Source organism: Macaca mulatta, chromosome 6, assembly GCF_049350105.2.
Source record: "Macaca mulatta isolate MMU2019108-1 chromosome 6, T2T-MMU8v2.0, whole genome shotgun sequence".
Classification (NCBI taxonomy): Eukaryota; Metazoa; Chordata; class Mammalia; order Primates; family Cercopithecidae; genus Macaca; species Macaca mulatta.
Genome location: NC_133411.1, coordinates 123,700,352 through 123,723,230, shown reverse-complemented (window position 1 = coordinate 123,723,230; position 22,879 = coordinate 123,700,352).

Below are 22,879 nucleotides of genomic sequence, written 5' to 3'. Positions count from 1 at the left end.
CTCTATCTATTGTCTATTTACATATGTGTTTCTGCCAGGCGACAAAGATCCATTCTGAGAAGAAGAGCTCTGCGTCCTGTCCTTGTGACCCACTGACTGCAACAGGGGTAGACATGTGGTAAGCTTGTACTAATTCAAGTGTATAATTCATACTACTGGTGAATGAACCAGTGAATGAACTCATCATTGCAGAGATTATACAGAAACTATGACGCAGAGCATGTTTTCCAGAGAGGAGAACTAGGTTCAGGAGAAATGAAAAAACAGCAAATTCAAAGGAAGAAAAGCAAGGCAGCTTCTGGTAAATTTGTCTTGAAGGAAAAGAATGTACAGGGGAGAAAAGTAAAACCCACAACATCATTAGAATCCTGAATGACATAATAGTAGACAAATATCCAAATCTTACATTAGAATTGAAAGGGACTCAAATAGTGATCTAGTCCAGTGGTTCCCAAAGTGTTGTCTGTGGACCTCTGGGAATCCTTCAGACTCTTTCAGGGAGTCTCTGAGGTCAAAACTGTTTTCATAATAATACAACGTATTATTTACCATTTTAGTTGGGTTGACATTGGCATCAATGGCAGGAAAGCAATGATGGGTAAAACTGCTGCTACTTGAGCCTGTGTCAAGGCAGTGGCACTAAACTGTACCAGTAGCCATTGATCATGCTCTTAACGGCCACGCATTCACAGGGGAAAAAAAGCCAGTTTACTTAAGAATATTCTCCATAAAATGGTGCAAATTGTTAATTTTATTAAATATTGACCACTGAGTACATGGCATTTGCTGTTCTGTATCTGCTGCATACTGAAGTGTGATGGTAGTCTCTAGGACAAGCACTTCTGTGGTTATTTGAGTTGCTAACTGAACTACCTACTTTTTTCAGAGTATAGTATTCTTACTTGACCGAATAATTGAAAAACTATAGTTATTCAGACTTGGGAAGCAGGCATACTTTTTTGAGAATTAAAGAAGTAAGCCTGCTAACTGAAAAACATCTGAAAGTATTTGTTGGTAATGATAAAATTTGAGCTTTCAAGCAGAAATTAGAATTTTGGAAAACACGTATCCATATTAAGATAGATTCAGTCCGCATAAACAAAAGCTTTTTAGTCTCCTCGATGATTCTGAAGAGTGTAGAGGGGTCCTGAGATAAAAAAAAAAAAAAAAAAACAAAAACACAACAACAAAACAAAACCCTGAGAACAATTGCTCTGGTTCATTACCTCATTGTTCTGATGGGGAAATGGAAGTACATACTAAAGAGGTGAGGTATTAAACACCAGTGGAATAAGTTGTCAAAATAGAAGTGATATTGTTTCTTTCACAGAAGAAAGCATTTTCAGACAGATAACAACTCCTTACTAGAAGTGTCTCTGTTGAGTGTTTTTATGACCTGTAAATTCAGATGCCATCAGTGGAGATTCTAAGCTTGAATGATATATTGCATGGTGTCACTTACCAAAAAAAGTGATTTACTTTATTTTTCTAAATTTTAAAACCTTCGGTATGGATTTCAATAACTTATCTTTTAGGAAAAGTACAATACAAAAAACAAACAAACAAAAAGGAGCAGTAGCCATAAAAAATGGGCAACTTATGCTAATTAGAGCTGGTGAGTTTCTAACCTGGGGATGAAGTCCAGGGTCGTGGTTCTCAGCCCAAGTGACTACAGGAAACAGGATAGAGATGAGACCTTCTGCAACAATATTCTGCTGGGAGAGATGTGTCAGTGGGGGACACAGCATGCATTGAAATGTCTTCCCTTCAGGCCACATCAGTGTCGGAGACAGAAGGAGGCTCAGCCAATAAAAATCTGTCAAGGACCTGTGATGCTGAATTTCAAGTAATGAAGTATTGGGGTTATGGCAGAAAAGCTCAGGGTCTGAGGAAGTGGTATAGAAGAGAGCGAGGTAGGTTTCTGGTAGACAGTATGATTGTGCAGTATACTCTTCACCCAGAGCCACTGAACATTTTAAGTGACAATGATTGAGGTCTTAGGCACAGACCTGCGCAAAAGGGGTCTTGCACCTGAGAAACACTCAATCTAGTTTCTGGCAGCCACGTATCCTTGTCACAGCAGAGTCCGCAGGGCTGAAAGTATTCTCCCTCACTCCAGCTCACACTGCCCACTTCTAGACCATACTCTAGGTTCAGGGTTCCTGGAATTCTCTAAATCCTCTATCAAGGCTGGGTCCATCCTCTGAGGATGGTCCAGGCACTGAAGTGTGGCCTCGAAGTCTGAGGGGTGGCTATCTGAAGGGAGTGTGGATGGAGCCGGACACATGGTCTGTGGTGTCTATGCTCAAACTCATGAGGTCCCTGGTGCTACAGATGAGCCACAGATCACAGAGTAGCTCTCCTCACGCCACCTTATGCCTGCATAAAACTCTGAGGTGACTACAAATTCTTTATATGAATCTGACCTTATCTAGTTTATGACCTCATTTTGTCAGGGTAGGAGGACAGAACATTTTATTTCACAGTGGGACTCCACTGTGCTGGAATCTGTACTCTCGTCTGGGGTTGCAGAAATGTTAGGGGCAAATCTGTTCTAAACCTTGTTTGCAGACACCCTGGCTGACCTTTAGCACTGGAATGTTTTGGGTGAGCCATGGCCTCTATCCCTAATCATTTCTTATCCAGAAGCTCAAACTGCAGGATTATGACCTATTCATGCATTGCGAATTCTTAGCAAAATAAACATGCTTGTGTGGAGGCATTATGTCAGAGAATTTTATAAGTCATTAAAGTTGTTCGGGGGTCCGTTAGCTTCTCCCTGACGGGGCATCAACTTGGCTTTAAACAGAGCCAGGGGACTGTGTTCAGAGCCAGTGGGCACACAGTGGACATCCTCTCGGGTATCTAGAGTGCTTGCCTGCTTTTATTGCTGGAATCTTCCCCATAGATCAATCCAGAGAGATGGTTGCCCCAGGACAGGGTCCCTGACTTAATCTGCAGCTTGTGGGAAAGCAAGACCTGCTAATTCAGTATCAGACCCAAAGGAGCAGCACAGGGAACCAGAGCTCCTCCATCATCATATTGTCTAGGCACGTGGCATGCATTGGAGAAATGCCTGTTGACTCACTATCCTAAAGGCAGATGGCTTGATTAAAAATCAAAACAGTGGCTACTGTTGAGAGGTAAAGATATGATGTTCTAAATCTTTGCAAGTCACTCATGAATATGGTTGCCATTGCAGATTACTTCCTATGTACCACTAAGTACTTCATGTCTATTGTTTACTTATTTTAATTTAAATTCACACAGCACTACCCTGAACCAGCACTGTTCTAGGCAATCTTATACTTGAGGAAACTGAGGCACGGAGTGGTTAAGTGTTGTGCCCAAGGTTGTACGACTACTAGGCAGTGGGTTAGGGGTGGGAACTGAGATGGTCTGTCTTCAGGGTCCAGCTCATATTTTGTTAATCTTCCTGATAAACCTTTAGGGAAGTCACTATTATCCCATTTTCATGGAGGATGTGAAGCCAAGTCCTCTAGGTTCTCCAGCTCCTCTAGGAAAGTAACTTGGTTAAGGTCAGACAACCAGTAAGAGGTATTAGGGCTTGAAGCCTGTCTACCAGATCAGCTGGTCTGCAGAGCCCCCTCTACCCATTTTCTGAGAGCTCTGGATAAATAGGAGTTTGCTACATGTTGAAAGACTTTGACACTTGTGAGGTCAGTCTTGTCATTTTTGTCATTTCTGTTCTTGCTAAAGATTGATTTGGGGTAAGGTAAGGGCCTACAGATGGAATGAGAGAGGCTCTGTGATCCATTATCAAAACACATGAGATCTGTGAGGAGAAAAGATGGGCCTTTGCAGGGAACTGATTCATCCTTGCTGCCTAATGATCTTGGGGACTTCTGATTCTTCAGTGCTCAGCTGGCGTATGTCATGACCATAACCAGGCTATAGGAAACAAAGGAAATGCCTTCTTGTAAAGCAGAAAAAGTACATGTTTGGAGACTGGCAGACCTGGGTTTTCTTTCCATCTTCACTGTTTACTTGAATACCTGGAGTCTTGCTGTTTCCTCATGTTGTCAACAGAGATGAGAACACTGACCACACTGGGATGCAGAGGTTGGGGCACAGAGCAGGCAGCCCAGACAAATGCTAGTTTCCTTTCCCTTTCTTGTTCAGCATCTAATGTAAGCCCTGAAAGGTACCATCAAAAACTCCCTCTGCAGGATATTTGGCTAGTGCGGAGAGGGCCATGCCAGCTTCTGCATCCCCTGGACTCCGGAAAGCAGAGACCTCCCTGGCCAGCAGTGTGGCCTGCTGAGCACACTGACGCAATGGCTCGGGCAGAAGGCCCAGCTCTGCCTGGCCCTTTGCCTGGGCTACTTGAGCCAAAATGCAGGGGGCAGGAGACCTGGCTGGGGAGGTCCAGAGGCCTATGGCCGGCACCCCTCTTCAGTCCAGGGCCTCCCTCTCCACGTTTAAAGGGATACTGAGACTTTTGCAGAAGTAAAATAGGAGAATTGGTGCCAAATATTTGCTCCTCATTCTTCCTGGATGATTTAATTTTGTGTTGTAGTATAAAGACAGGAGAGCAGTAAAGCCATTCCTGAGACACGATCAAAATTGACAATTTGTCTCCTGGTCCAGGGCTGCAAAAGAGCAAGGAAGTTACAGTTTCGCAGTTTTTGATATTCTTTAGGGGACAGTAAAAAGTCCTGGTCTTGAAATAGTTTCAAAGTCTTTCCTCTTCTCCCTCTGCCTGGCTCTGAGGTAACAGAGGAACCTGGAGCATATGTTCCGTATTGATTTGCATTTGCACACTTTCCTGCATCCATTATCTCACCTCATTAGGGCTTGGAAGGGGAAGCGGAGCCGAGTGTGGCAGCAGCATGCGCTTTCCTGAGCCCTGTGGAGAATTGTCCCAAGCAGTAAATGAAACAGTTGCAAGAGCCGGCCAGGAGCCTGTGGGTGGGCGGGCATCTCCGGGCTTGGGCCCAGCAGTGCCCGGCCAGTTTCGAAGGGTCCAGCTGTGCCCAAGTCACATGTCCCAGTGAGGGAGCATCCCAGGCCAGGCAGCTCCATGATTGATGATCCTGCCTGAGCTCAGAGTCTGCACAAGGCCCTGTAGACTCCATGTGCCTGCTCTCCTTGAGCAGTGAAGCTAATGATTAAGGTAAAGCAGCTCTCCTTCTTTCACTAATGGGAAAGACTAAAATTGACCACCTTTTAAAAGAGCGAGTGGACAGAACTTGTTGTATTATCCTTAATGAAAATGGCTTAAGGAAATTCCCAAGGTCAGGACTCGTCAGGAAGCAGGAGGAGTGGCATGGTGATAGAGTGGGGAGGTGGGCAACTTGCCGCTGTCACTTTCAACTTTCATGTACCCTTTGAATGTATGACCCAATGAGATTTTAGGTTCATTTGTATTTTGTAAGTGTATTAAAATGTGTGTGTGTGTGTGTGTGTAAAGCAACCAGACCATTAAAATACAAGTATGTATATATATATATATGCTGAGGCCTCGCTAGACCTCCCAGCATCCCTGCCTGGGGCTATCTTCAGATGTCCATGTAAGCATCAACCTTGCTTCTTTGATGTCTTATGTTTTGCTTCTGAGACTTCTCTCTTTCTCTCCTTGAGTGGAAACCTGGTTTCTATACATGGCTGTACCATTCATCAGCTGTGTGAACATGATCAAACTATTTACCATTCCTGTGACTCAATTTCCTTATCTGTTGAGTAGATGGCACCATATTGATCCAGTTACATCGTTGAGGCTTCGTAAAAGCAAAATGAGAAAACAATATCTGCCAAAGTGCTTTTATGGTGTTAAAGTGTCATGCAAAAGTGGAGTGGTTATTATTTGGGCATGAATAGAGCCATTTTTTTCTTGCCTGTGAAAACTTATCTTTATTGATTATCTATTAAATTTTTTCCTGAAAGAAATCTGGATTAGCTCTGGCATACCATAGGCAAAGCCTGCTGAGACCAAAAGATATTCTTTGGGACAAAAAGCCCCTTATGACCATCTCCAAGGCACAAGTAAGCAAATTCAGGGCTTACTGAAGAAGTGCTATTAAATAAGTGTTTGGTTATCTTGCCTGCATCCAGAATGGAAAGCGGGAAATGGAACATTTGCTGACCTACCCAGTGGTCCCAATGAGAACAGAGGGAAAGGTCCAGGCTGAAGAAATGTAAAGAAGACACACAGAGAATCTGTGGCAAGAGGTGGCTTCCAACCAGCTGTAGGGTCATGACGTGACCCAGGCTCGGGGTGGCAGAACATCATTTCATAGATCCTGATTTCCATTTAACCAATCAAGAGTTGTCAGGACTGCTTTTCAACCTATATCTTCCAAGGAAGGTTTCTCATGGGTATGTGTTTCATCAGCTCTACATTAAGTGGTTCACAGTGCCATTTGTTTTAAGATAACTTGAAAAGAAATAATTAGGTCCTAGAACACACAGTACAGAAAAGTGGATTGGATTAGAAAGTAAAATCAGGCATTAGGATGACAACGGTTTACCCTCATGGAAAGACATACTCTGCCAACTGTTCCCATATACTTTTCTTTCAAACGTCCCCTCATTACCATTTTTAAATATGCACTTACTCAGCTGCTCTCTGTTTCTGCAACTTGGAAAATAAAGTTGATAGTATTAGCCCCTATGTCCTAGTTCAGGTGCAAGGCATACTGGATCTTTGACAACTCAAGACTTGAGAGGGTACATAGGAGGAAGAGGGGAAGGAGAAGCCAGTTACAGAATCTGGGAACCATAAATACCAGATTCTCAATGGGGAATGGGCATAACAGTGAGAATATAGGGAAATCCTTGAAAATATGCAGACTAGGCTGGCTGTGATTACTGTCCCTCACAGGGGGATCACCCTGTCTTCAATTTGGAAGGTAGGATTTTATCCTAGAAGAGGATTCTGGAAGACAATACAGAGGCAGAGTATCTAGACCCAATCAAAAGGACTGGGTCCTGGATTGGACTTGGGTATTAGGGCACCAGGCTGCACAAAGAAAAGACAACTGGTGCATGTGGCCTTCCAGAATCCAGACACTAAAGCAGCACTTGGCTTAGAGGCCACATACAAGCTTTGGCTTGGCCCTACTGACACTACTGAGACTAGACTGGCATTGGGGGAGTGGGGTCCACTTGTAGGCGGAACAAATATCAGCTGTCTTGCTGGGGCTACTAGTAATAATTCTAAACCCTATTGGCTGGCCCTGACTATTTACTGATGGGATTAGGAATTGGGGCCACCCAAATCCGAAGGATGGTGACTTTAAGATGCTGCTTTGGCCAGGTGAGGGGGCTCGTGCCTGTAATCCCAGCACTTTGGGAGGCCAAGGCAGGTGGATCACCTGAGATTGGGAGTTTGAGACCAGCCTGGCCAACACGGTGAAACTTAGTCTCTACTAAAAATACAAAAATTAGTCGGGCATGGTGGCAGGGCGCCTGTATTCCCAGCTACTTGGGCAGCTGAGGCGGGAGAATGGCTTGAACCCAGGAGGTGGAGGTTGTGATCAGCAGAGATCATACCATTACAGTCCAGCCTGGGCAACAAGAGTGGAATTCCATCTCAGAAAAAGAAAAAGAAAAAGTAAGAAACAAAGAGAGAGAGAGAGAGAGATGCCCCTACAGGGACTTGGAGAAGACAGAGACTGAGCTTTGTGGATAATAGGACTCCCTAAAATATTATTTGCTGGTATTCAAGGACAGAGTTATACAGCAGAGGAAGTTTCCTCTTTGGAATCATCTCTTATACTTTTAACACTGCCTTAGATGAAGAGGGGATATGGATTGGCTCTGAGAGCACTTTACCTTTTCACCCAACCCACTCGTGATCATTTTCATGGGTTTGCTAAGTAGGTGAATGGACTCAAGGGTAGTCACTTAACACAGCACATAGAAAAGCTAATGGGTTCAAATGGGACTTTTGACCTTAACCTCATTAACTTCAGCCATCAATCAGTTGACCCTAACTCTCTCCCCTTGGTGGGAGGTAGTTTTAACAGCTGCTGATGCTTTGAGGAGGCAGAAACAGTGTGCACAGGAGTTCTATCATAATTGGGGAAGGGGATTGCTTAGGAAGGGAATCGAGTGCAGGGTGTGGAAGGGGCCGTTGATCAGCATTGTGTAAATAGCAGAGCTTTGTTTGGAAGTAATAGAAATGTGAAGCCACAAAACTACTTTTGAATTTCTGAAGGGAAGAAGTCAGTATTGTTGAAAAGGAATTTTGGGTTCTGAACAGCATCCTAATTTTGAAAATGACAAACGTATCATGACTGACTGAATTCAATAGTCATTTTTCTTAAGTCCCATGTTTCTTTGGCCAGTACTACCTGAGTAATGACCATACAAGCGGTTGAAGAGTGTGTGTGTCCTGTGCAACTCCCCACCAGTAAGTAACGTGATCTATAAATAATAAATAATGAGATTGTGATGATAATAATAAGCACTGAGGTACATTTCCTGGACCCAACGTAATATGTTATTATCTGACTGAGAGAGCAGCTTCCTGTTGGTTTACTAAATTACTCTTTTTATTATATTTAAGGCACAATGTTTAGTAATTTACTCCTCTTGTAATTAGGCTGGATGATTAGAGAAATCTTTCAGTGGCTCTATTCTTTCCCATTAATAACACATTCACAGGGAGTATGAAGGTGATGTGCTGCTTACTGAGCAGAAGAACATTTAGAGTTAGGTCATAACATTTTTACAAAGTGAAAAGAAATTGAAATCTTCTCCAGAGATTATCAGCAATTACATCTGTATAAATATGCCACAACATTGTAATGGCTTGTCCATCTGCATGTTTGAGAAAATAGCAGCTCTTCAAAATGCAACAACCTAGAGGGAGGTCAGACATCTCAAATTTCTGAAGCTTTGCTCTAAAATAGGCTTCTAGAGGGCAGAGTCTGACATTAGAGTGGTACCATTTTGGCTTTACCTACAGAGATTTTATTTTCAGAAGGAATATGTACATATAATGTAAATATATATAAATATATTTATATCATATATTCATGTATGTTATATATAACATTATATATTATATATAACAGTAGAGACCCTATATTCAGAGTGAGTCTATACATAGACCCTACTGTTATTTAGATAGATAGATAGATAGATAGATAGATAGATAGATAGATAGATAGTCTATGTATAGTCTCTGCTGTTACATAGCATTCCTTTCAGAGTTGAATCTGACATGAAGGCTGTTTTTGCATGGCCAAAGGTCATTCAGAATTCAGTTGTTTGGTAAGAGTCAAGGTTCTGACTGAAACCTCCAGCAGCTACCTATATCTGCAAATTTTTTCCAGGTAGAAAGTTTGGAAGAGGGAAAAGGGCAGACAATCATTATTTTCTTAAGTCATACGTTGTGTGTGTGTGTACATGTCTATTCATCTGTTTGTATTTGGGAAAGATTATGGTAAGGGAAAGTAGAAAGCAGAAGGATACGGCACACATAAACTCTCTGCCCAAATTCCTAGCTCCTTCTTTAGTGAAGCTGAGACAAATATAGAACCAATTAAATTTCATTCACACATTAGGTTTTGGTAATTGAAGAGGGTGGAAGCATTGGAGTTGCTCTTTGTTCTAACCTAGTAGTTTTTGATTGCTATAATTTGGATGTTTGTCCCCACAAACCTCATGTTGAAATTTGATTTCCATGTTGGAGGTGGAGCCGAATGAGAGGTGTATGGGTCATGGAGGTGGATCCATCATGAATGGCTTGGTGTTGTCCTTGTGGTAATGAGTGAGTTCTTGCTCTAAGTTCCCATGAGACAGCTGGTTGTTAAAAGGAGCCTGCCACCTCTCCCAAGTTGCTTCTTCTCTTGCTATGTGATCTCTGCACATGCCACCTCCATTTCACTTTCTGCTATGAGTGGAAGCAACCTGAGGCGCTGACCAGAAGCAGATGCTGGCACTTGGCACATTGTACAGCCTGCAGAACTGTGAGCCAAATAAACTGTTTTCCTTATAAATTACCCAGTCTCAGGTATTCCTTTAAAGCAACACTGACTGAACTAAGACAAAAAATTGGTACCAAGGAGTTGAGTGTTGTTATAAAAATACCTGAAAATGTGGAAGTGGCTTTGGAACTGGGGGTAATGAGCAGAGGAAGAATTTAGAGGGTTCAGAAGAAGACAGGAAGATGAGGGAAAGTTTAAAATGTATTATGTATTGGTTAAGTGGTTATGATTAGAATGCTGATAAAAATATAGACAGTGAAGGCCGTGCTGACAAGGTCTCACATAAAAGTGAGGAAGTTATGGGGAACTGGAGCAAAAGTCACCCTTCTTATGCTCTAGCAAGACTTGTCTGCATTATGCTCATGCCCCAGGGCTTTGTGGAAGGCTCAACTTAAGAGTGATGACCTAGGGTATCTGCCAGAAGATATTTCGTAGCAGCATAGCTTTCAAGACGTGACATGACTGCTTTTAATAGCTTATGATCAGATATGGCAGCAAGGGAATTACCTAAAGGTAGACTTTTTAATTAAAAAGGAAGCAGAGCATAACAATTTGGAAAATTTGCAGCCTGACCATGTGGTAGACAAAGGAAGAGCAACCACTTGCTAGGGAGATTAGCATGGCAAAGGAGAGCCAGGTGCTAATAGTCAAGACAAAGGCCCCGAGGCATTTTAGAAATATTTAATGCTGCCTGTCCCATCACAGGCCCAGAGACCTGAGAAAATAGAATGGTTTCAGGGGACAGGCCAGGATGCTGCTACCCTGTGCCAACTTAAGATGCTACTTCTTGTATCCTCACTGCTCTTCCTCCAGACACAGCTCAATGGTCCACAGGTACTGCTCTTGCCACCACTTTGGAGGGCACAAGCCATACGTATTACAGGCTTCCGCATGCTGTTAAGTCCACAGACTCTTAGAATGCAAGAGTAATGGAAGTTTGGCAGCTTTCACCTAGTATTTTAGAGAATGTGTCAGAAAGCCCGAGTGCCCAGGCAGAGGTCTGGTGCAGGGTGGAGCCATCTCAGATTGCCTCTACTAGGGCAGTACCTAGCGGAACTCTGAGAATAGGGCCTCGATGTGATAAAGGCCACATATGACAAGCCCACAGCTAACATCACACTAAATGTCACCATTGGTAGAAAAGCTTTTCATCTAAGATTAAAAACAAAATGAGGATGCCTCCTCTTGCTACTTCTATTTGATATAGTGCTGGAAGTCCTAGCCACAGAAATTTGGCAGTTAGGCAAGAAAAGTAGCAAAAAGGAATCTAAGTTAAAAAAGAAGAAATAAAATTGTCTGTTTTCAGATGGCATGATCTTATATAATTAATGTTAAACGTCACTAGTCAGCAAATTAAAATCACAATGAAATATCACCTTATACAATGGTCATTATTAAAAAGACAAAAGATAAATATTTAGGGGAGGATATAAAGAAAAGGGAATCCTTGTACACTGTTGGTGGGGATATAAATTGGTATAGCTGTTATGGAAAACAGTATGGAGGTTCCAAAAAAAGTTAAAAATAGAGTTATCATATAATTCATCAATCCCACTTCAGAGTATATATCCCAAGGGTATATATCCCAAGAGAAATCAGTATCTCTAAGAGATATCTGAATTCCCATGTTCACTGCAGCATTATTCACAATAGCTAAGATATGGAGTCAAGTTAAGTTTCCACTGATGGACAAATGTGTAAAGAAAATGTGAAATACACACACCCACTGACATACAATAGAATATTATTCTGTCTTAAAAAGCAAGGGAATTCTGACAGATGCTACAGTGTGGATGAACCAAAGGACATTATGCTAAGTGAAATAAGCCAGACCTAGAAACATTAAATACTTAACATGAGGAATCTAGAAAAGTTAAACTCATAGAAGCAGAAAGTAGGATGGTGGCTACCAGGGCCTGAGGACTGGAGGAAATGGAAAAGTGCTGACCAAAATATATCATGTTTCAGTTGTAGAAGATGAATAAGTTCTGGAGATCTAATGTATAGTGTGGTGACTATAGTTAATGATAGTACATTGTATATTTGAAATTTGCAAAAGGAGTAGACATTAAATGCTCTCATCCTCTCCACAAAAAACATAGTAACTATGTGAGATGATAGATATCTTAATTAGCTTGATAGGGGTAATTATTTTACAATGTACATATATAATATATATCAAAATACTACATTGTATTCTTTAAATGTATACAATTTAAAAATGTATGTATACAATTTTTATTTGTCAATTATACTTCAATACAACTGGAAAAAAATAAACCAAGGATATTGCATCCTAATGCCAGAACTCCAATTAATGAAGAGTGGGGTTTCAGTTGAATATTGCATTTTAAAAGGTTTCCTGTGATTCATTATGTGTTACAGCACAGAAGAGTCTCAACCTACAAGACACTTGGCATATATAGGCTTTTGGGAAGTCTGTTTTCTTAGCGGTTATATTTAGCAACTTTGAGAGCCTGGTGATTTTAGTTTTGAGAATTTCCTTTGTATAATTTGGGTAGTTTTTCCCCTAGGATTAGAAAAAAGAACATTTTATTTTACTTTTACAAAATTACATGAATTAGTGAATCTGAAGTTTCTTGTGAAAATTTAGTGGGGGTTGGCACCATGATTGTTCCTGAAAAAGAAGGGAAATAAAGTATAGTGAACTCAAATGACATAGTGCTGCCATTTTAATGTTGACAGAGATATAACTCCAATAATTTTTATTTTGTACTATTCACAGATTTTACTTTCCCTTGGTGTATCTCCAGCATTCTAAGAAAAGTCACTTACGTTAAAGGTGACATTGCTTTCTCTTTTGGAACATGCACTTGGCAATGAATTCATTAGCCAGACAGGTGTTTATGTCACTGTCAAATTGCAATTGCTAATTTTTTTTTTATTTCTGCCTATGGGAATAACACAAGCTATTAGATATTAATAAGCAGCAACTAACTTTCTATAACCTTTTCTAAGTTTAGGAGTCTGAAAGAAACCACAGATGTTATTTCAAGAGTTCCTTACTATTGGGTTCTCTCTACAAACTTAAAATGTCATGAGACCACAGGTAGCCTGAGATGAATATCTTTGGGATACTGGTTGAAACCCTTTATTAAAAGTTTAACCAATGCAAGAGGTATCTGGGAGCCTGTCATCAGAAGGAAAACATCAAATAACACATGAAGGAGTTGATTGTTGTTATATAACTATATAAAGTGTTGGGAAGAAAAAAAGTAAGAGGGCTAAATTAGCAAGAAAATTGGAAAAGTTTGTATACACATAAAAATGACATGGATGGAGGCTTAAACAAAGGAGGTAGAGGGATATGTGTAAGTACTGTCATTCAGCAGAACTTGGCATTGTGAGGCTAGTTATGCAGGCAAAACAAAAACAAAATCAAAGATGTCTCCAAGGTTAAGACATTAGGGAACAAAGTGGAAATACCAGCCACTATAGGGAAGAAAAGAAAAAGAATAATTAGGGAATAAGCGATTTCTCACTTTAAATGGCAGCAAAACATTGGAGCGGAAAACCTGGACAGCTGGAGCTGGCAAGAAGCCTCGTAATCATTCAGACTGCTCATCCCAGAGATGAGGAGACTGGAGCACATACATTTCAATGAATTGCCTAGTCAGTGACACTTCTGGGACTACTATCTATATCTCTTGAGTTGTGTTTTATACCAAGTTGCCTTGTCAATGCCTTATAGACGATGAATGAAACAGAAGGGATATACTAGTGTTGTGGGTACCCATGGAGCTAGAAGTCAGGATTCAGGATTATACTTACAGGGTGGAGAACCAAGGTTTGAGTATGAAGCGGAGTTCTGGAACTGCTCCTTTGTAACCTGGTGTATAACTGTGGAGACATAATGGAAAGGGCATTCAGGAAAGAGCACTTAGCCAAAACCACCAACAGCAGTATTGTGCAACTGCAGGATCTTAGATGTGAGGGAGTTCCTGGGGAGCTCAAGCCAGAGGTGGGGTCCACAAGTTCTGGGGCTAATCTTGAGGATGTTTCATGTAGTTGTAATATACCTAAAAATTTTAAAGTGTTTCTCTGGGAAGCCCAAGTATGGCTAATATGGGCTGTACTTATGATTGGGCCAGATGTTTGTCTCCTTGGCTAGAAATTTAGAAATTAGCTTGGTTAACTTGGCAACTTCCAGTGAACCCTCACATAATAGTAGAGAAGACTCTGGGGCCTTAGTTCTGTGAGCTAGTCAGAAGCCAAGCTTGCATATTTTTAGAGTTCAATGGCCTCTCAGGGAGAAGAAGTAGGGATATGACTGTCATTAATAGTCAATGACTCCAAGGGTTGATCTTGACTCTTTAAGACTATGTTGGACAATCTTTCCCTATTCTGAGTTTCCCTATTTTGAGTTTCAGAGCACCTCTGATTTGGTTCAGCTATGTCTCCATGCAAATCTCACCTCAAATTGTAGCTCCTATAATTCTCTTTTGTTGTGGGAGGGATCCAGTGGGAGATAATTGAATCATGGGGACGGTTTCCCCCATGCTGTTCTTGTAGCAGTGAATAAGCCTCACAAGATCTGATGGTTTAATAAGGGGAAACCCCTTTCACTTGGCTGTCATTATTCTCTTGTCTGCCACCATGTAAGATGTGCTTTTCACTTACTGCCATGATTGTAAGGCCCTCCCCAGCCATGTGGAACTGTAAGTACATTAAACCTCTTTCTTTTGTAAATTGCCCAGTCTTGAGTGTGTCTTTATCAGCAGTGGGAAAATGGACTAATACAATCTCCTAGGGCCTCATAGAAAACTTTCTTTGTGAGCTATGTTTGAAGGGGAGATTCCAGCTCTGCTTAGCAGTTCTCAACGAGCTTTTCTGGGCTGGACCATCATGTCATCTGCCAGCCTCTTAACTAGAGAAGGCATCTGAAACTGGCTTATAAATGCACAGATTAGTAACATATTAGGTTTGGTTTCAGAGGGCTTGTTAAAGAAATTATTTTAGTGGCAGTATGCCTAGTAGTCAAGTGCATTCAGACTTGACTTTGGCATCTACTAGTTTTGTGAACTTGGGCAAATTGTTTAGCCCTTTTGAATCTCAATTTCTTTATCTGTAAAATGGACATAATAAAAACACTTATTTGATTGAGATTTGAGGATAATTGTGATCATACATGTGAAATGCTTAACACTGGAGACACTCACTGAAAATAACTTATTAAGAATTCACTAAATTAAATGTTATTATTTTTCTAACTTCTGGTAAGTAAAGGGCCTGGGCTGTATCTGAAGAATCCCTCAAAATTTTCAGTCCTGGAGTGCTGTGTATCTTCAATCAGCAACCTGGTTAAAATGTCATGAGACCTCAGATGAGGCCTGAGATGAGGCTCTCAAAATGTAACGGGAAAAATGTCCCCAGGCCTAAAGGAAACCCACTGATTCAAGTCTCCATGAATTCAGAAGGAAGAAAGAACAGGAAAGCAAGAGGCGAACTTAGCACCACTTCCAGAGAAATAGGGTCTGTGAGTCGCTGTGAGGCTCTAAATGCTGGATTTAACTGGTGCCAAACACTGTACTACCAGGAATCCCAAGGACGAGATCTTTGGGTCTGGGCGCTTTTAGGAACAAAAATATTTGGATGTCTAGTGGAGAGAGAAGTTTAGCAAATGGTCAAACTTAAGTGGCCCAGAGATAAGAGAAAGGGACTATGCCAAGTGTTCTTAGGCAGTGAAGATAGTGGGCTTCGATACAGGATAGGAAGAAGAAGCTTTGCATATTGGGGAAACCCAGGATCCAGGGCCCTCACATTGTAAGAAATCACTGAAATCCAATTACTGATGTTGAGGCAATAATTAATAGCCTACCAATGAAAAAAAGTCCAGGACCAGACGGATTCATAGTTGAATTCTAACAGAGGTACAAGGAGGAGCTGGTATCATTCCTTCTGAAACTATTCCAATCAATAGAAAAAGAGCGAATCCACCCTAACTCATTTTATGAGGCCAACATCATCCTGATACCAAAGCCTGGCAGAGACACAACAAACAAAAAAAGAGAATTTTAGACCAATATCCCTCATGAACATCGATGCAAGTATCCTCAATAAAACACTGGCAATCCAAATCCAGCAGCACATCAAAAAGCTTATCCAGCATGATCAAGTGGGCTTCATCCCTGGGATGCAAGGCTGGTTCACCATATGCAAATCAATAAACATAATCCAGCATATAAACAAACCAAAGACAAAAATCATATGATTATCTCAATAGATGCAGAAAAGGCCTTTGACAAAATTGAACAGCTCTTCATGCTAAAAACTCTCAATAAATTAGGTATTGATGGGACATATCTCAAAATAATAAGAACTATTTATGACAAACCCACAGCCAATATCATATTGAATGGGCAAAAATGGAAGAATTCCTTTTAAAAACTGGCACAAGATGGGGATGCCCTCCCTCACCACTCCTATTCAACATGGTGTTGGAAGTTTTGGCCAGGGCAATCAGGCAGGAGAAAGACATGAAGGGTATTCAATTAGGAAAAGAGGAAGTCAAATTGTCCCTGTTTGCAGATGACATGATTGTATATTTAGAAAACCCCATTGTCTCAGCCCAAAATATCCCTAAGCTGATAAGCAACTTCAGCAAAGTCTCAGAATACAAAAATCAATGTGCAAAAATCACAAGCATTCTTATACACCAATAACAGACTAATAGCCAAATCATGAGTGAACTCCCATTCACAGTTGCTTCAAAGGGAATAAAATACCTAAGAATCCAACTTACAGGGGATGTGAAGGACCTCTCCAAGGAGACCTACAAACCACTGTTCAATGAAATAAAAGAGGACACAAACAAATGGAAGAACATTCTGTGGTCATGGATAGGAAGAATCAGTATCGTGAAAATGGCCATACTGCCCAAGGTAATTTATAGATTCAATGCCATCCCCATCAAGCTACCAATGACTTTCTTCAAATAATTGGAAAAAAACTGCTTTAAAGTTCGTATGGAACCAAAAAAGAGCCCGCATTGCCAAGACAATCCTAAACAAAAAGAACAAAGCTGGAGGCATCAGGCTACCTGACTTCAAATTATATACAAGGCTACAGGAACCAAAACAGCATAGTACTGGTACCAAAACAGAGATATAGACCAATGGAACAGAACAGAGTCCTCAGAAATAATACCACACATCTACACCCCTCTGATCTTTGACAAACCTGAGAAAAACAAGAAATGGGGAAAGATTCCCTGTTTAATAAATAGTGCTGGGAAAACCCACTAGTCATATGTAGAAAGCTGAAACTACATCCCTTTCTTACACCTTATACCAAAATTAATTCAAGATGAATTAGATACTTAAATGTTAGAACTAAAGCCATAAAAACTGTAGAAGAAAACCTAGGCAATACCATTCAGGCCATAGGCATGGGCAAGGACTTCATGTCTAAAACACCAAAAGCAATGGCAACAAAAGCCAAAATTGACAAATGGGATCTAATTAAACTAAAGAACTTCTGCATAGCAAAAGAAACTACTGTCAGAGTGAACAGGCAACCTACAGAATGGGAGAAAAATTTTGCAATCTACTCATCTGACAAAGGGCTAATATCCAAAATCTACAAAGATCTCAAACAAATTTACAAGGAAAAAACAAACATCCCCATCAAAAGGTGGGCAAAGTCATATGAACAGACACTTTTCAAAAGAAGACATTTATGCAACCAACAGACACATGAAAAAATGCTCATCATAACTGGCCATCAGACAAATACAAATCAAAACCACAATGAGATACCATCTCATACCTGTTAGAATGGTGATTATTAAAAAGTCAGGAAACAACAGGTGCTGGAGAGGATGTGAAGAAATAAGAAGGCTTTTACACTGTTGGTGGGACTGAAACTAGTTCGACCATTGTGTAAGACTGTGTGGTGTTTCCTAAAGGATCTAGAACTAGAAATACCATTTGACCCAGCCATCCCATTACTGGGTATATACCCAAAGGATTATAAATCATGCTGCTATAAAGACACATGCACACGTACATTTATTGCAGCACTATTCACAATAGCAAAGACTTGGAATCAACCCAAATGTCCATCAACGATAGACTAGATTAAGAAAATGTGGCACATATACACCATGGAACACTATGCAGCCATAAAAAGGATGAGTTCATGTCCTTTGTAGGGACATGGATGAAGCTGGAAACCATCATTCTCAGCAAACTATCGCAAGTACAAAAAACGAAACACTGCATGTTCTTACTCATAGGTGGGAATTGAACAATGATTACACTTGGACACAGGAAGGGGAACATCACACACCAGAGCCTGTCGTGGGGTGGGGGGATGGGGGAGGGGTAGCATTAGGAGATATACCTAATGTAAATGACGAGTTAATGGGTGCAGCACACCAACATGGCACATGTATACATATATAACAAACCTGCACGTTGTTTACATGTACCCTAGAACTTAAGATATAATAAAGAACACAACAGTGTCCTCAACAAAATACTAGCAAACTGAATTCAAAAATATATTAAAAGATCATTCATCATGACCAAGTAAGATTTATCCCAAGGATGCAAGTGTGGCTCAACATATACAAATCAATCAATGTGATACATCATATCAACAGAATGAAAGATAAAAACCATATGATCCTTTTAATTGAAAAAACATTTAATGAAATTCAACATTAGTTCATGATAAAAACCCTTAAAGAACTGAGTACAGAAGGAACAAACCTCCCCATAATAAAAGGTATATACAACAGACTCACAGCTAGTGCCATACCAAATTGGGAAAACCTGAAATCCTTTTCTCTAAAACCTAGAACAAGACAAGGATGCCCATTTTAACCTTACTAATCAAAATAGCACTGCAAATCCTAGCTAGAGCAATCAGACAAGAGAAAGGTATAAAGGGCATCCAAATTGGAAAGAAAGAAATCAAATTATCCTGGCTTTCAGACGATGTAATCTTATATTTGGAAAAACCTAAAGACTCCACCAAAAAGCTATTAGTACTGATCAACACATTCAGGAAAGTTGCAGGATACAAAATCAACATACAAAAATCAGTAGGATTTCTATATGCCACCACCGAACAATGTGAAAAAGAAATTTAAAAGTCCCATTTACAATAGCCACAAATAAACACCTAGGATTTAACTTAATCAAAGAAGTCAAAGATCTCTATAATGAAAACTGTAAAACACTGATGAAAGAAATTCAAGAGGATACAAAAAATGGAAACATATTCCATGTTCATGGTTTGGAAGAATCAATATTGTTATAATATCTATTTTTAAAATGTCTATACCACCCAAATCAATCTACAGAATCAGTGTCATCCCTACCAAAATACCAATGCCATTCTTAACAGAAATAGAAAAGCAATTCAAAACTTTATATGGAACCACAGAAATATCCAGAATGGCCAAAACTATCCTGAGCAAAAAGAACAATCCTGGAGGAATCTTGTTACCTGACTTCAAATTATACTACAGAGCTATAGTAGCCAAAGCAGCGTGGCACTGGCATAAAAAAAGACACATAGACCAATGGAATGGAGTAGAGAACCCACAAACAAATGCATACATCAACAGTGAACTCATTTTCAACAAAGGTGACAAGAACATACATTGGGAAAAAGACAGTCTCTTCAATAAAGTGTGCTGGGAAAAATGGATATTCTTATGCAGAAGAAACTAGACCCCTATTTCTTACCATCTAGAAAAATCAAAGTGGATTAAAGACATATATCTGAAACCTCAAACTATGAAAGTTCTAAAAGAGAATATTGAGGAAAATCTGCAGGACTTTTGCCTGGGCAGATTTCTGGAGTAATACCACACAAGCACAGGTAACCAAACCAAATGTGGACAAACAGGATCACATCAAGTTAAAAAGCTTCTGCCAAAAATTAAAAATGAAAAATAAAAAATAATTTAAAAAATTTTAAAAATCAACAAAATGAAGAGAGAACATACAGAATGGGAGAAAATATTTGCATACTACCCATCTGACAAGGGATTAATAACCATAATATATAAGGAGCTCAAACAAATCTATAGCAAAATATCTAATAATCTGATTAGATTGCTAATTAAACATTAGCAAAGTATCTGAATAGAAATTTCTCAAAAGAAATACAAATGGCAAACAGGCATAATGAAAGGTGCTCAGCGTCACTGAGCAAATTTCTCTGATGAGAATTTGCATTTCTCATCAGAGAAATGCAAATCAAAACTTCAAGGAGATATCATCTCACCCCAGCTAAAATGGCTTATATCCAAAAGACAGGCAATAAAATATGCTGGCAAGGGTATGGAGAAAAGGGAATCCTCACACCATTGGAGGGAATATAAACTAGTACAACCACTATGGAGAACAGTTTGGAGATTCCTCAAAAAAAGAAAATTGAGCTACCATGTGATTCAGCAATCGCACTTCTAGATATATACCCAAAAGAAAAGAAGTCAGGTTGTTGAAGAGATATCTGCACTCCCATGTTTATTGCAGCACTATTCACAAGAGATGAGATTTGGAAGCAACCTAAGTGTTCATCAACAGATGAATGCATAAAGAAAATGTGGTACATATGCACAGTGAAGTACTATTCAGCCATAAAAAGAATGAGATCCTGTCATTTGCTACAACACAGATGGAACTGGAGGTCATTATGACTTCAGTTCACTTCATAAGTGAAATAAGGCAGACATGGAAAGACAAACTCCACATGTTCTCACTTATTTGTGGGAGCTAAAAATTAAAACGATAGAACTCATGGAGATGGAAAGTAGAAAGGTGGTTTCCAGAGGCTGGGAAGGGTAATGTGTGTGAGTGTTGGTAGGGAGAAGAGGGGGTGGTTAGTGGTTACAAAAATAGAAAAAATGAGTAAAACTTAGTATTTCATAGCACAACAGGGTCACTGTAATCTATAATAATTTAATTGTACATTTAACATTTACTAAAGTAGTATAATTGGATTTTTTATAACACAAGATAAATGCTTGAGGGGATGGATACCCCATTTTCCATGAAGTGATTATTATGCACTGCATGCCTGTATCAAAGTATCTCATGTACTCCTTAAATATATACACCTACTATGTACCCACAAAATTAAAACTTTTTTTAAAAAAGCAATAAGAACAGTGATCAATAACAGTGTCTTCCATTTGCCTGGAACTTTGCAAAGTGCTTTATTTTGAGGATGAAAAATATATGATTATTTTACCTTAGAGCAGCAGAGTTGGTTTTTTTTCTCCCTAAAAGGAATTGTAGTGTATTAAATGCTTTACTAATGGCCTCAAGTGTATTAGTTTTAAAGAGACAACAAAAAACTGAGCTGTTTTATATCAACAGACATAGATTTTGGGTGGTGGGAAAGATCAACGATGAGCTAGCTGTACTGGGGAGAGAGGACAGCAATAAGGTTAAACGCCATATTGTTGGAGCCTAATGTCTGCCTTGGTAAATATGGCCCAGAAAATGTTAAATTGTGATACCTAATATTCAGCCTTAAATTTTTGTGTGTGTGTTGTAATATCTATTATTTTCTTTAAACTTTTAATAATGTTTGCTAATCACTAAATGGCCTTGGTGAATGTGACCGAGTGTATGTGCAAGTTGGTGGGGGGCATGATCTGAGTCATGTGGCTAGGTTATGTGGTGACAAAACCCTTTCAACCAGCTTTGTGTACTGTCTGGAGAATGAGTAGGGGGAAGAGAAAAGGAGCTCATAATGGTTTGTCTCTTAGATATTTCATTTGTTCACCAAGCTAAGGTAGAAAAAGAAGTATTTTTAAAATGTTTAACATTTCCTTCAATAAAAATTTATTTTTACAGAGTATTTTACAATAGCCAGTTTTCTCAGATACTATACTTAATTATGTTTTCCTATTATAAAACAGAAACTCAATTGAAGGAGGCCTTCAGCAATCACTGTCAATAGATGGGATAGGCTGACATCTGTGCCTACTGTTGGGGATCTTAGAACTCATTAACAGCCTCTGCCCAGAGAGCACAATTACCCACATGCTATTATCATTTATAGAGTCCAGAAGCAAATTATTTTACATCTTTAATTCCCCAGGGATTGTTATACAAAGTGGTACCAAATCATCAGTAAAATGGTTTCAGATCTTTTTACTTTTTTTTTTTTTTTTTTTGCAGGGGTAGGGGAAGCTTGGTATTCCACATTAATCATTTTGTTATATCTTCCAATGCATATTGTCTTAACCTTCCTTGGGTTCCAGGTACCATTTTCAAATGCCAGCCTTTCCAAATCTCTGTGTGGTCAAACAAGGCCTTCCCCTCCTCCTCATTTGTAGTCCATTTGTGATCCACTCCTGTTTTCACTTTAATGAGATTGTTAATGATATTTACACCACTGCTGCTATGAAAAATAGTGAGAGTTTCCATATCAGCTCATGCATCCTTATATATATTTTTCCAGTTAAAAAAGCTTTTCATGCTAGCAGACAAATTTACCTTAAAAATCTAAACTATATAAAGTTTTAACATACAATTTCATTTTTAATCTTCTTTTATTTATAGCTATAACACATTTTTCTTTTACTGGCTACTTATACTTTTATTTCTTAAACACCAAATTCCAAATACAATGCTTAAAGAACAATGTGCCTATAAATTATTAGGTTTCCCTTTCTTTAGATCTCCTTGTTCTAATTTTGTTTTCATTAAAATTCTGGCAATTTTCAGTGATGTCAGACTATTTGGCTTTTAATATGAATGATCTTTGAATATAAGAGACATTCAAAGCAACTCTCACTGATACATTTGCTTCCTTAAAAATATTTCTGGAGCAAAGCCAAGATAGCTGACTAGAAACAGCGTTGTCTGTAGGCTCCAATTGGAAAAAAGCATAATAAGCATGTGAATCCTTCACTGGCAACCAAGGTA